Source organism: Schistocerca serialis, chromosome 1 (assembly GCF_023864345.2).
Source record: "Schistocerca serialis cubense isolate TAMUIC-IGC-003099 chromosome 1, iqSchSeri2.2, whole genome shotgun sequence".
NCBI lineage: Eukaryota > Metazoa > Arthropoda > Insecta > Orthoptera > Acrididae > Schistocerca > Schistocerca serialis.
Window position 1 is genome coordinate 111,928,005 of NC_064638.1, and position 16,205 is coordinate 111,944,209.

At 44.7% G+C, this 16,205-nt stretch overlaps 1 protein-coding gene and 1 non-coding gene across 2 annotated transcripts in view; one reads left to right on the forward strand and one right to left on the reverse strand.

Annotated features, from left to right (window-relative positions):
• Positions 1-16,205, reverse strand: part of LOC126462869 (probable G-protein coupled receptor Mth-like 1) — a 563,028-nt gene that overhangs the window by 374,652 nt on the left and 172,171 nt on the right. The window lies entirely within an intron of this gene.
• Trnaa-cgc (transfer RNA alanine (anticodon CGC)) lies at positions 7,752-7,824 on the forward strand. The gene has a single exon. It is a non-coding gene; the product is annotated as a tRNA-Ala (tRNA).

A 16,205-nucleotide genomic window follows, 5' to 3' on the forward strand; every position in this document is an offset into this window, starting at 1 on the left:
TACTAGCCCGCGTGCAGACTAAGTCCACAAGTAAACAAACACTCGCACACGCCGCACAGGCGGAAGTATCGGACCTCCGCTTCGCACGGCCGCTAGCGCCGAACTGACCACTCAGCTACCAGGGGCAGACAGAACGTGCTACGAGTCAAACGACAGACCCATTCATTATTCAGTGCTATTGAGAGACGAACAGTACAATACGAGGAAGCAGTACCGGTACAGTATTTCCCCGGTCGCTGGATTGGATGGGGAGGCCTGCGTGTTCAGCTGACCTGAATCCCTTGATTATTTCCTATGAGGATATCTAAGTCACTGGAGACCCCAGCGGATACCGACATGGACTTAGCTGCCAGAATTGTAGCTGCCTGTGACGTGAATCGAAACACACCAGGGACGTTTATCAGGGTGCGACAAAATCTTGTTCGCCGATGTCATCCTTGCACTGACATTGATGGCCGTCGGTTTCAGCACACTGTACAAGATACAGTACAAATGGTACGTCCATTGTGTCAGTGATGGTATTTGCAGTTACCTAATGTAAATAAATAAGCTGGCTTCTCCGACCCCAGGTTGCCTACCTCAAATTGTTCAGTGGAGCATGCTCTCCGTCGTGTTCAGTTTCTACACGCTCCTACGGGGACACACTATATGTGTTAATACGACATGTGTGTGTTGTGTTACGTCGTTCACGTACCCTGTGGCATTGTCTAGTGGAAAAACAAAACACTATTTCAGAATATGATTAGGGGGAGGTTTTTCATTAAAAAGGTAACATAAATCTAAACGTCAAAATAAAGTTGAAGCAGACTATTTCAGTGGTTCTATTTTCATGTTTTGATTTACATTTGCCGTTTAGTCAAACAGTGCTGCCGCCAACCCCCACCCCTCAAGAAAACCATCTTTTTAATGTTTTGTTTATCCATTAGAAAATGGCATGTCACCCCAAAGTCATAGCACAACACACATATGTCGTATTAATACGCGTAAATCCACCTGACGATGGAGGTTTAATCCCTTGACACCTATTAGAGGATATTGATATGGGGTGTGTCCACCCCCGCCTTTTTGACGCCTCGAACTCTGCTGGAAACACTTTCAGTGAGGCTTCTGAATGGCTAGAAAGGACTGACAGCCCACTAGTCCTCAAGAGCCGAAACCAGAGAAAGTAGAGTTGTTGGCCGCTTGGATAGGGACCGAATTCCCCACAGGTGTTCCATTGGGTTCAAGCCGAGTCTCTGGGCAGGTGATTCCATTTCGGGAATGTGATTGAACACAGTGCATTGCCTCACAGATGCTGCTTTATGACAGAGTACATTGCCATGCTGATTGTCATTGTCTTGGTACTGAGAATGTAACGCACCAGTAGCAGAAACACTTGGACAAAATTTGCACTTGGTGTAATGAACGTCAGCTCTATTTAAATGCGATTAAGCGCAAGATAATACCTATAAGCAGTGCTTGACAAGGAAAAAAAAGACATTCCGGTACTCTGACCTTCCGGGGGAGGGGGGGGAGAGGGAGGGGAGTTTCTTTTTTCATATATTTAAACGTCTTAAAACGTTAAATCGCTTTCTTCCGTCAGAGGTACCGGCGAATCGTCGCGTACAGTCACAAATCAAGCACAACCTATAACAAAAAGAAAGACCACAAGCATCTGATCACAAGATTAGTGTTGAATATGTTGAGCACATCACATCGTGGGTGCACCAAAGCCCATCCGGCGCAACTTTTCAGGGCAATTTCTGGTGATTTAATCGCAACCCACAAGACTTTTGTGTCGGTTTGTGACTGATGATGAAACCTTGAACCATCATTACACACCACAGCCAAAACGGTAATCAAAAAAATGGACAAAGACAGGTGAAAGTGCCCCGCAGAAGGTAAAGACCATTTTATCAAAAGGTAAAGTGATGTCATTGTTTTTTCGGGACTCCCAAGGAATAATGCCCGTAGGTTACTTGGAAAAAGGCAGACCCACAACTTGATCCTATTCCGCTTCATAGCCAACTAGCGTTGCCTGAAAAAAGCCCGAGGCTGGCACGCAAAAAGTGCTATTTCACCAAGTTAACGCACCATCCCATAGCGGTGAATGTGCATGAATTGGGCTTTCAATTGCTTCGTCATCTACCCTATTCACCACACTTAGCCCCAGTTCCTAACTTGAAAAATGCAGGCAAGAAATTTTCATCAAATGAGGAAGTGATAGCCGGCCGAAGTGGCCGCGCGGTTCTGGCGCTGCAGTCTGGAACCGCGAGACCGCTACGGTCGCAGGTTCGAATCCTGCCTCGGGCATGGATGTGTGTGATGTCCTTAGGTTAGTTAGGTTTAACTAGTTCTAAGTTCTAGGGGACTAATGACCTCAGCAGTTGAGTCCCATAGAGCTCAGAGCCATTTGAACCACTTTTTTTGAGGAAGCGATAGTAGCAGTCACTGAGTATTTTGCAGAGTTTGACAGAACCTATTTTTCCGATGGGGTGGAAACGCTGGAAGACCGCTGGACAAAGTGTATATCCATCAAAGGAGACTATATCGAGAAGGAAGGTGAGTTATTTATTAAACAAACAGCTTTTCTTTGTTTTTTATCAGACTTATCAAACCATTCTGATATTATGCTGTTTTATTTTTATTATTGGCTAAATGTCTTTAAAAAGCTACACACACACATAATTATGGTACTACAACGTCCTTTTATTCTTCCTCTCCAGTTTCAGATGTTATGATGATTCACTCATCAGATCGAAAACATTAATCAAAATAATAAATACAATGATGCAGATGGTGTATTATTATATCGACACCCGTCTCAGTTTCCATAGGACATAATGTGCGATTATGAAATTCGTACTTGCACGCTGACAATTGCCTTTGAGCCAATACGTCAGCAATGACTCCAGCATAAGCAGCTATCATTCAAAGGTAAATCCCCACACAGCAGCTTCAGGAAACACATGTTCGCACACCCGCTTCACTTGACACGCACCATGCGAGCTACTCAGTTTTGAGGTCACACTGCCTGCGACTGGACTTAGCTGTGACACTTTCTCCGTGCCAGCAAATACCTTGGAGCAGCAGATGCGTCCGCAGCTGTTGGTGGGCCGGAAAACACCTGCAGCGATTTGACGGCACGCCCGTCTACTGGTGAGAGCACGTGCAGGCGCTGACAATGAGGCGCGAGGCCCCAGCTCACATACGTATGGCTCATTTCACTGAGGAGTTGTTTTATACGGCGTTCTACACATGAATTACATTACAGGGGCGTTTAACGGAGCGAGGCAGCCATTAACATCCTAGCATCGAAGGACTGAGTAAGAGGTAAGTGTTGGAACAGTCGTACTGACAAGGGAACCTCCCCATCGCACCCCCCTCAGATTTAGTTATAAGTCGGCACAGTGGATAGGCCTTGATAAACTGAACACAGATCAATTGAGAAAACAGGAAGAAGTTGTGTGGAACTGTGAAAAAATAAGCAAAATATACAAACTGAATAGTCCATGGGTCACATAAGCAACGTAATTGACAATGTGAGCGTAGGAGCGCCGTGGTCCCGTGGCAGCGTGAGCAGCTGTAGAACGAGAGGTACTTGGTTCAAGTCTTCCCTCGACTGAAAAATTTTACTTTCTTTATTTTTGCATAGTTATTATCTGTCCGTTCTTTCATTGATATCTCTGTTCACTGTAATAAGTTTAGTGTCTGTGTTTTGCGACCGCATCGCAAAACCGTGCGATTAGTAGACGAAAGGACGTGCCTCTCCAATGGGAACCGAAAACATTTGATCCCAAGGTCATAGGTCAACCGATTCCTCCACAGGAAAACACATCTGATATATTCTATACGACACTGGTGACGGCATGTGCGTCACATGACAGGAATATGTTGTCGACCCACGTAACTTGTACACTTGGCGAATGGGTAAAAAGATTCTTCTACCTTGCCCGATTTAGGTTTTTCTTGTGGATGTGATAATCACTCCCAAAAAAGTGATGAAAACATAAGAGTTTGTCACATAAACTGAAAATAAAAAATTAAACTTTTCACTCGATGGAAGATTTGAACCAAGGACCTATCGTTTCGCAGCTGCTCACGTTACCAGGAGACCACGGTGCTCTTGCCTTACCATTCTCCTTAATGTTGCTTATCTTGCCATGAATTACTAAGTTTGTATATTTTGCTTATTTTTTCACAGTTCCACACAACTTCTTCCTGTTTTCTCAACTGATCTGTGTTCAGTTTTTCAAGGCCTATCCGCTGTGCCGACTTATAACTAAATCTGACGGGGGTGCGATGGGCAGGTTCCCTTGTGAGAGTAAAGTAGAGCAAAAGAAACAGGTTTAAGAATTTTTGTTTGTTTTTGGCACAGTAAATTTTTATGATACAGACATAACCGGTTTCGGTCCAGAATGGCCACCTACAGATTCTATGGGCAGCATTTATTGAACTGTCAGTTTGACAACACCCAAAATTTTGTTCATCAAATGCAGCCCATGATCCTTAGCAGCCGATGCCCCATAGCATCAGAAGATGTCCATTGTGGGCCTAAAACGGTTATGATTGCAACATAAAAGGTAACTACGTGAGAAATAAACAAAAGCTCATAACAAATGTCACCTATCTCCTTAAAAGGAAAGTCACTTTTTCCAAATACTGGTTTACGAATTTTGTCGTCAGTACAAGAATCGTCGTCCAGAAACGCTTTATAAATGGTTCAAATGGCTCTGAGCACTATGGGACTCAACTGCGGAGGTCATTAGTCCCCTAGAACTTAGAACTAGTTAAACCTAACTAACCTAAGGACATCACAAACATCCATGCCCGAGGCAGGATTGGAACCTGCGACCGTAGCGGTCTTGCGGTTCCAGACTGCAGCGCCTTTAACCGCACGGCCACTTCGGCCGGCAAACGCTTTATAGACCACCATAAAGAGCCTAAACGATTTCCAGGGCACGGGCGAAAAATAAAATTATTACAAAATATAAGACTGACTTGAAGAAATACAGCAGCCATAGGCATTTTCTCGAATGGCTGGTTGCTGTATTTATTCCGCTAACTCAGTCCACATCCAACGAGCCTGACCACCATTAGTATGGATACATTAATATCAAGAATCATTTCTAGGTTTATGTCAGTAAGTAACAGTAATAATACCGTTTAGGTTTAATGAAATTGCATCTCCTCACAGACGTTCAGTGTGGTCTGTGATTATTGCACATCAGTGAACCTTAGTGGATATTCCAGTGGCGGAGCCGATTTACACTCGCAAAAAAATTAGCTCCAGTTTTGGCCACCAGGTGCAAATCTCGACTGTGAATGCCGGAAATACGATGGAAATTCTTTCATATGTAATGGATTAGAAACGGAACGTGGGTAGCAAGAATCAAACAAGTGAGAGAGGCATAATGTTGTTGTTGTTTGTAACTCCCACTTACACAATTTGTTTAGTATGAGCACCAGCGACGCCGACGAGATGGTGTACAGCGCCAGATTTGAGCCTAGTGGCCACAACTGGCGCTAATTTTTTCCGGCATAAATCGGTTCCGTATCAACGCATTAGACTATCTACCAAGTTTCGCTGCCAAGCGATAATTGCGGCCCACACTGGACCTCTGCGAGTAGATGCACTTTAATTATAACTATCCAGTATTAACATTAGCAGTGGCAGTAAGGAAAGAATAGAATAAGTGGTGGACAATGATAGGTGTTTAAACGACAATTACTAGCTATTAATTACATCCCATCAACTTTGGGCTTTTTGAATCTCAATACATACGTTCGTGTTTACTTTATAGGAAAGTATTTTGAGAACACCACATTCAGTAAGCGAAAATACATAGCCTTTGTTGTTGATAATAATGTTTTATTTTGAATCTGGCATGTTTCAGTACTGTAACAGCTTCAGCACATATCGACAAAAAATGCTCTGCGGATGCTTCAAACAGTGGTAAATCATACCTAGATCAAGATAAAGAAATTGTTTTATTATAGGCACAACATCAAAGTACTTTATTTAAAGCACTACAACATCAAAACACTTTCTTTAAAGCACTACAACTGCTGTATTAAACTTTCTGGTAGTAGAGCGACACTACATCACATTTCAGACGGACCGTACTAAATAAAATCGGCAAATTAAGACTACTTTCACCAAACAAAATGATGACGACGTTGCAGTTTTGTTAGTATCGAGGCAACGACAGCTGGTTCAAATGGCTCTGAGGACTATGGGACTTAACATCTGAGGTCATCAGTCCCCTAGAACTTAGAACAACTTAAACCTAACTAACCTAAGGACATCACATACAGCCATGTCCGAGGCATGATTCGAACCTGCGACCGTAAATTAAATAATATAGTTTCCTTAACTAAGGGACGATCAGTTACTGCCTGAAAAGATCAGCCAACGCGGCATTCGTTACGGACATTTTAAAAGCGTTACAGTAAAATTATTACTTCAAACTGAAAACTGCTTATGCTATTTCACAACCTAACCTAATAAGCTGCATTGCGCTGTCATAATACTATCAACTCTTGGCGTATCTACACACTTCCGGTATGTGTGCACGCGCAAGGTCACGCACAGACGCAGAGAGAGAGAGAGAGAGAGAGAGAGAGAGAGAGAGAGAGAGAGATTCCGTTGAAGAAAAAATTTTAAATGTCCACCTCATCTACGTGTTCCCAGAAATAGCAACAAGAAAATAGCCCACATCCGCTGCGCTACGCCAGCGGTCGTAGTTTTTTTTTTTTTTTTTTTTTTTTTTTTTTACGTGACTGTATATTAGTCACCACTATCCCATTCCGCTGTAGCACTGTTAGAATTAGAAGCTGCCTTCCATGTTTCCAACACGATTCCGATTACGATTCTATCAGAACACTTTTCAAACGTACCTGAAATACTATCTTCACATGATCGCCACTTGTTTCCCAGACAAACCAGCATGTGGTCGCTCTTTTTTTTGTAGGGTTGCCACCCGAGTGTTCTTACATCCAACTACGTAACATTTCTTATATCTAGAATGACACGACAGTAATGGGCTAAAACATTTACCGTGGAGGTAATAAAAAGCCCGTAACATGACAAAATATAGATGAGTATAGAACATGGATTCAATATTAGCGTTGCAAGGACTAGGTCATTAGTAACGACAAACGATGGGAGATTTACAAATGGCCTTATACTGGACAAAATACATTTTGAAATAAAAGAGCGAAACATAATTTGTTATGCATAATCTTACAATTACAACATTACAAGTTACAATATTACAAAATATTATTTACAACGAAGTGTGACTGGTAGTATACACGAATACGCGAGAGCAATGGTTAGGACAGTGCATGCCGAATGGCAGCTTAGGTTTGGATTACCGACGTGGTGTGTGTGTGTGTGTGTGTGTGTGTGTGTGTGTGTGTGTGTGTTGCTGGCTCTCTTCCGCTATTAAGCAGCTGATGCATTTCGCCATCACAAACAAGTGTGACTTCACGCTTCGTTGCGGAATTCAGGCCGGCGATCGTTGTTTTGCTGCAGCCACAGACTACACACGCGGCTGGTGCGACGTAAACAGCCCATGTGCACAATGTGTGTGTTTTGACAGCAAATTCGAGCTTTTCCTGTTGTCTATTTCTCCACCGTCGGCTTAAGTGCCGTATAATAGGAACGTCAGTTTTGCTAGTCGAGACCCATGAAACGGAAGTATTAATTAAGAAGGGAGAGAGAAGTGTGAAGTAGTCTACATTCCGAATCATCTCCACTGCTACCGAGCGAGGTGGCGCAGTGGTTAGCGCACTGGACTCGCATTCGGGAGGACGACGGTTCAATCCCGTCTCCAGCCATCCTGATTTAGGTTTTCCGTGTTTTCCCTAAATCGTTTCAGGCAAATGCCGGGATGGTTCTTTGAAAGGACACGGCCGATTTCCTTCCCAATCCTTCCCTAACCCGAGCTTGCGCTTCGTCTCTAATGACCTCGTTGTCGGCGGGACGTTAAACACTAACCACCACCACCACCACCATCTCACTACTATTCTATCTGTTTCTGGAGCTGGCAGTCAAGGAAGCTAACAAGGGAACCTCCCCATCGCACCCCCGTCAGATTTAGTTATAAGTTGGCACAGTGGATAGGCCTTGAAAAACTGAACACAGATCAATTGAGAAAACAGGAAGAAGTCGTGTGGAACTGTGAAAAAATAAGCAAAATATACAAACTGAGTAGTTCATGGCAAGATAGGCAACATTAAGGACAAGAGAAAGGCAAGAGCGCCGTGGTCTCGTGGTAACGTGAGCAGCTGCGGAACGAAAGGTCCCTGGTTCAAATCTTCCATCGAATGAAAAGTTTAATTTTTTATTTTCAGTTTATGTGACAAACTCTTATGTTTTCATCACTTTTTTGGCAGTGATTATCACATCCACAAGAAAACCTAAATCGGGCAAGGTAGAAGAATCTTTTTACCCATTCGCCAAGTGTACAAGTTAGGTGGGTCGACAACTTATTCCTGTCATGTGACGCACATGCCGTCACCAGTGTCGTATAGAATATATCAGATGTGTTTTCCTGTGGAGGAATCGGTTGACCTATGACCTTGCGATCAAATGTTTTGTTCCCATTGGAGAGGCACGTCCTTTCGTCTACTAATCGCACGGTTTTGCGATGCGGTCGCAAAACACAGACACTAAACTTACTACAGTGAACAGAGATGTCAATGAACGAACGGACAGATAATAACTATGGAAAAATAAAGAAAGTAAAATTTTCAGTCGAGGGAAGACTTGAACCAAGGACCTCTCGTTCTGCAGCTGCTCACGCTACCACGGGACTACGGCGCTTCTAAGCACACTTCGTCCATGATGTTGCTTATGTAGCCCATGGACTACTCAGTTTGTATATTTTGTTTATTTTTTCACAGTTCCACACAACTTCTTCCTGTTTTCTCAATTGATCTGTGTTCAGTTTATCAAGGCCTATCCACTGTGCCAACTTATAACTAAATCTGAGGGGGGTGCGATGGGGAGGTTCCCTTGTAAGAAGAAATTTGGAAAGCGAATTAAAGTTCGCAGACAAGAAATAAATGCTTGTAAGGTCTCATACCTTGTCCACGTAACGACATGCATGCCGCCACAGAAGATATCGACGTTATTTAGTCCGTTTGCGATGTTCGGCAACTTTTGTAAGCATAACCCGATAGCTCTGCTAGCATATCGTTCGTGGAGTGAAGACCGTTGATATCGTTGTCGTGACGCGTCACTGGAACCTAGCTGCTATACTGAATTGGACTACGGATTGTTGTATGGACTGTTAATTGCTTTGCTGATAACGATTTTCAACGACTTATGGACTTGCTGGTAGATCTCCTCACTCCAGCATCAAGTTTGCAATCTCACGTCCATTCAGCTCATTCATGTTTCGTGAATTTTAAAGTTGTTGTCTGGTCCTTTAGTTATCAATTAATAAAAGCTCAGCACGCTAGTACGCACGAATCAGACAAGGTCGTGTAAAAAAAAAAAAAAAAGTAAGTTTGGCTATGACAGTGTACTACTGTCAGAGACGGCGAACAACTTTGTTGGTAGGTTGAACGTTATGGATGTTTTGAAAATAAGCTGTAAGATGAACGTCAAAGCGAGGGTAATGGAGCATAGTCCAATTAAATCAAAATGATGGTGAGAGAATTAGATTAGGAAATGACACACTGGAAGAAGGAGATGAATTCTGCTATTTGGTCAGCAAAATAACGGATGACAGAAGAAGTAAGGGTATAAAATGTTGTACTGCAATAGCAAGAACAGTTTTTCCAATAAGATATATATACACTCCTGGAAATTGAAATAAGAACACTGTGAATTCATTGTCCCAGGAAGGGGAAACTTTATTGACACATTCCTGGGGTCAGATAGATCACATGATCACACTGACAGAACCACAGGCACATAGACACAGGCAACAGAGCATGCACAATGTCGGCACTAGTACAGTGTATATCCACCTTTCGCAGCAATGCAGGCTGCTATTCTCCCATGGAGACGATCGTAGAGATGCTGGATGTAGTCCTGTGGAACGGCTTGCCATGCCATTTCCACCTGGCGCCTCAGTTGGACCAGCGTTCGTGCTGGACGTGCAGACCGCGTGAGACGACGCTTCATCCAGTCCCAAACATGCTCAATGGGGGACAGATCCGGAGATCTTGCTGGCAAGGGTAGTTGACTTACACCTTCTAGAGCACGTTGGGTGGCACGGGATACATGCAGACGTGCATTGTCCTGTTGGAACAGCAAGTCCCCTTGCCGGTCTAGGAATGGTAGAACGATGGGTTCGATGACGGTTTGGATGTACCGTGCACTATTCAGTGTCCCCTCGACGATCACCAGTGGTGTACGGCCAGTGTAGGAGATCGCTCCCCACACCATGATGCCGGGTGTTGGCCCTGTGTGCCTCGGTCGTATGCAGTCCTGATTGTGGCTGTCACCTGCACGGCGCCAAACACGCATACGACCATCATTGGCACCAAGGCAGAAGCGACTCTCATCGCTGAAGACGACACGTCTCCATTCGTCCCTCCATTCACGCCTGTCGCGACACCACTGGAGGCGGGCTGCACGATGTTGGGGCGTGAGCGGAAGACGGCCTAACGGTGTGCGGGACCGTAGCCCAGCTTCATGGAGACGGTTGCTAATGGTCCTCGCCGATACCCCAGGAGCAACAGTGTCCCTAATTTGCTGGGAAGTGGCGGTGCGGTCCCCTACGGCACTGCGTAGGATCCTACGGTCTTGGCGTGCATCCGCGCGTCGCTGCGGTCCGGTCCCAGGTCGACGGGCACGTGCACCTTCCGCCGACCACTGGCGACAACATCGATGTACTGTGGAGACCTCACGCCCCACGTGTTGAGCAATTCGGCGGTACGTCCACCCGGCCTCCCGCATGCCCACTATACGCCCTCGCTCAAAGTCCGTCAACTGCACATACGGTTCACGTCCACGCTGTCGCGGCATGCTACCAGTGTTAAAGACTGCGATGGAGCTCCGTATGCCACGGCAAACTGGCTGACACTGACGGCGGCGGTGCACAAATGCTGCGCAGCTAGCGCCATTCGACGGCCAACACCACGGTTCCTGGTGTGTCCGCTGTGCCGTGCGTGTGATCATTGCTTGTACAGCCCTCTCGCAGTGTCCGGAGCAAGTATGGTGGGTCTGACACACCGGTGTCAATGTGTTCTTTTTTCCATTTCCAGGAGTGTATCATCATCTAATATATTATAGGAAGTCTTTTCAGAAAGTATTTCATTGCAGTGTACGGGCGATAAACTTTTACATCTACATATATACTCCGCTAGCCACCAAGAGGTGTGTGGCGGAGGGCACAATTCGCGCCAAAGTCGTATTTCCCCCCCTCCTGTTCCACTCGCGGATCGCGCGAGGGAAAAACGACTGTCTGAACGCCTCAGTACCATCTCTAATTTCTCTTATCTTTGAATGGTGATCATTCCGCAATTTGAAAGTTGGTGGTAATAATATATGCTCTACTTCCTCGGTGAAGATCGGATTTCGGAATTTAGCGAGCAGCCCGTACTGTTTAGCGCGCCGTCTATCTGCAAGTGTGTCCCACTTCAGACTTTTTATGAGATTTGTAACGCTCTCGCGATGGCTAGATGTACCAGTCACGAATCTTGCCGCTCTTCTTTGGACCTTCTCAATCTCTTGAATCAGACTCAATTGGTAAGGGTCCCATACAGACGAAAAATGCTCCATTACTGGAAGAACTAACGTATTGTAAGCTATTTCCTTTGTTGAAGGACTGCATCGCTTCAGGATTCTACTAATAAACCACAATCTCGAGTTCGCCTTACCCGTTACTTGTGTAATCTGATCATTCCGTTTGAGATCATTTCGAGTAGTCACACCCAGATACTTGACGGACGTTACCGCTTCCAAAGACTGGGCATTTATTTTGTACTCGTACATTAATGGGGATTTTTGCCTTGTTATACGCAGTAGGTTAACTTACTAATGTTGAGAGATAACTGCCAGTCATTACACTACGCATTTATTTTCTGCAAATCCTCATTGATTTGTTCACAACTTTCGTGTAACACTACTTTCCTGTAGACTACAGCATCATCGGCAAACAGTCTACAGCCGCTGTCAATACTATAACCAGATCGTTTATGTAAATCGTAAAATGCAGAGGACCTATTACGCTACCCTGGGGCACACCTGCAGTTACACTTGTTTCTGTTGAAGTCACCCCGTTCAGGAAGACATACTGCTCCCTGTCTGTTAGAAAACTTTCTATCCAACAGCATATGTCATCGGACAGACCGTAAGACGGCACTGTTTGTAGCAAGCAGACTAGAAGAGTCTAGACGCTGTTTAAATGTGCTGCTACCTAAGAAATGATTACGTGAGCAGATCAGGTAACTGATGCAAAACAAAACAAAGCTCTGTGTTCTGCCTCTAGACGGGCCAATCGCACCCGACCGACCGCCGAGTCGTCCTCTGCCAACGGCGTGATTTGGATACGGTATGGAGGGGCATGGGGTCAGCACACCGTTCTCCCGATCGTTATCGACTTCCTTGCCTTGGAGTCACTACTTCTCAATCAAGTAGCTCCTCCATTAACATCGCGAGGCTGAGTGCACCTCGTTCCAATCCTCCCACAAAGGAAGAAGCCCTGGCAGTACCAGTAATCCTTTATGTAGCAGCCAGACGCTTCTGAGCACTGAGCTACGGAGGCAGACAGGTAACTAATGAAGAGGTACTAAAAGGAATTGGGGTGAAAACATATTCATCGCAGAACATGACTAAAAGTAGGGAAAGATTGATACGACATATCTTGAGGCATCGTGATAGGCCTATAGCTGATTTCCTAATTTAGAGGGAAGTGTGGGTGAAGATGGGGGAGGGATTGTAGAGAGATACCAAGGCTTGGGTAAGCAAGTAAGTAAAAATAAAAATGTTCAAATGTGTGTGAATTCCTAAAGGACCAGACTGCTGAGGTCATCGGTCCCTACATTTACACACTACACTAACTTAAACTAACTTAGCCGGCCGAAGTGGCCGAGCGGTTCTAGGCGCTTCAGTCTGGAACCGCGCGACCACTACGGTCGCACATTCGAATCCTGCCTCGGGCATGGATGTGTGTGATGTCCTTAGGTTAGTTAGGTTTACTAGGTTCTAGACGACTGATGACCTCAGCTGTTAAGTCCCATAGTGCTCAGAGCCATTTTTTAACTACCTTATGCTTGGGTAACAGAAGAAATATTGAATTTAATTGATGAAAGGAGAAAATATAAAAATGCAGTAAGTGAAACAGGCAAAAAGGAATACAAACGTCTCAAAAATGAGATCGACAGGAAGTGCAAAATGGCTAAGCAGGGATGGCTAGAGGACAAATGTAAGGATGTAGAGGCCTATCTCTCTAGGGGTAAGATAGATACCGCCTACAGGAAAATTAAAGAGACCTTTGGAGATAAGAGAACGAGTTGTATGAATATCAAGAGCTCAGGTGGAAATCCAGTTCTAAGCAAAGAAGGGAAAGCAGAAAGGTGGAAGGAGTATATAGAGGGTCTATACAAGGGCGAGGTACTTGAGGACAATATTATGGAAATGGAAGAGGATGTAGATGAAGATGAAATGGGAGATATGATACTGCGTGAAGAGTTTGACAGAGCACTGAAAGACCTGAGTCGAAACAAGGCCCCGGGAGTAGACAATATTCCATTGGAACTACTGACGGCCGTGGGAGAGCCAGTCCTGACAAAACTCTACCATCTGGTGAGCAAGATGTATGAAACAGGCGAAATACCCACAGACTTCAAGAAGAATATAATAATTCCAATCCCAAAGAAAGCAGGTGTTGACAGATGTGAAAATTACCGAACTATCAGCTTCATAAGCCACAGCTGCAAAATACTAACACGAATTCTTTACAGACGAATGGAAAAACTAGTAGAATCCAACCTCGGGGAAGATCAGTTTGGATTCCGTAGAAATACTGGAACACGTGAGGCAATACTGACCTTACGACTTATCTTAGAAGAAAGATTAAGGAAAGGCAAACCTACGTTTCTAGCATTTGTAGACTTACAGAAAGCTTTTGACAATGTTGACTGGAATACTCTCATTCAAATTCTAAAGGTGGCAGGGGTAAAATACATGGAGCGAAAGGCTATTTACAATTTGTACAGAAACCAGATGGCAGTTATAAGAGTCGAGGGACATGAAAGGGAAGCAGTGGTTGGGAAGGGAGTAAGACAGGGTTGTAGCCTCTCCCCGATGTTGTTCAATCTGTATATTGAGCAAGCAGTAAAGGAAACAAAAGAAAAATTCGGAGGTATTAAAATTCATGGAGTAGAAATAAAAACTTTGAGGTTCGCCGATGACATTGTAATTCTGTCAGAGACAGCAAAGGACTTGGAAGAGCAGTTGAATGGAATGGACAGTGTCTTGAAAGGAGGATATAAGATGAACATCAACAAAAGCAAAACAAGGATAATGGAATGTAGTCTAATTAAGTTGGGTGATGCTGAGGGAATTAGATTAGGAAATGAGGCACTTAAAGTAGTAAAGGAGTTTTGCTATTTGGGGAGCAAAATAACTGATGATGGTCGAAGTAGAGAGGATATAAAATGTAGGCTGGCAATGGCAAGGAAAGCGTTTCTGAGGAAGAGAAATTTGTTAACATCCAGTATTGATTTAAGTGTCAGGAAGTCATTTCTGAAAGTATTCGTATGGAGTGTAGCCATGTATGGAAGTGAAACATGGACGATAAATAGTTTGGACAAGAAGAGAATAGAAGCTTTCGAAATGTGGTGCTACAGAAGAATGCTGAAGATTAGATGGGTAGATCACATAACTAATGAGGAAGTATTGAATAGGATTGGGGAGAAGACAAGTTTGTGGCACAACTTGACCAGAAGAAGGGATCGGTTGGTAGGACATGTTCTGAGGCACCAAGGGGTCACCAATTTAGGATTGGAGGGGAGCGTGGAGGGTAAAAATCGTAGAGGGAGACCAAGAGATGAATACACTAAGCAGATTCAGAAGGATGTAGGTTGCAGTAGGTACTGGGAGATGAAAAAGCTTGCACAGGATAGAGTAGCATGGAGAGCTGCATCAAACCAGTCTCAGGACTGAAGACCACAACAACAACATGCTAACTACAACAATACACACACACCCATGCCCGAGGGAGGACTCGAACCTCCGGCGGGAGGGGCCGCTCAATCTGTGACATGGCGCCTCAAAGTCACAATGGATGAACTTTGCATAGTTTTGCAGAGATGATGAGACTTGTCCAGGGTAGACTAGCATGGGGAGCTGCAATCGGTTGGCCTCTGGAATGAGGACGACGACGACGACGACGACGACAACAGCAACAACAACAACAACAACAACAGAAACAGCAATAACAACAGAGTAGCATTTGGAAAAGAATGAATGCACCATTTGCATATTTATTTTTGTTCCAAACTCCAGGACCAGTTTCAGCCCTCAAGACCATTATCCAGTGACTTTATGTCTATCACTGCGAAAGTACACAGACCAAGAGGTTTATAGAACATCAGCAGAAGCTGTACATCTACATCTATACTCCGCAAGCCACCCGACGGTGTGTGGCGGAGGGCACTTTACGTGCCACTGTCATTAGCTTCCTTTCCTGTTCCACTCGCGTATGGTTCGCGGGAGGAGCGACTGCCGGAAAGGCTCCGTGCGCGCTCGAATCTCTCTAATTTTACATTCGTGATCTCCTCGGGAGGTATAAGTAGTGGGAAGCAATATATTCGATACCTCATCCAGAAACGCACACCGAGCGAGGTGGCGCAGTGGTTAGCACACTGGACTCGCATTCGAAAGGACGACGGTTCAATCCCGCGTCCGGCCATCCTGATTTAGGTTTTCCGTGATTCCCCTAAATCTTTCCAGGCAAATGCCGGGATGGTTCCTTTGAAAGGGCACGGCCGATTTCTTTCCCCATCCTTCCCTAATCCTATGAGACCGATAACCTCGCTGTTTGGTCTCTTCCCCCAAACAACCAACCAAACCAGAAACGCACCCTCTCGAAAACTGGACAGCAAGCTACACCGCAATGCAGAGCGCCTCTCTTGCAGAGTCTTCCACTTGAGTTTGCTAAACATCTCCGTAACGCTATCACCCTTACCAAATAACCCTGTGAAGAAACGCGCCGATCTTCTTTGGATCTTCTCTATCTCCTCTGTCAACCCGACCT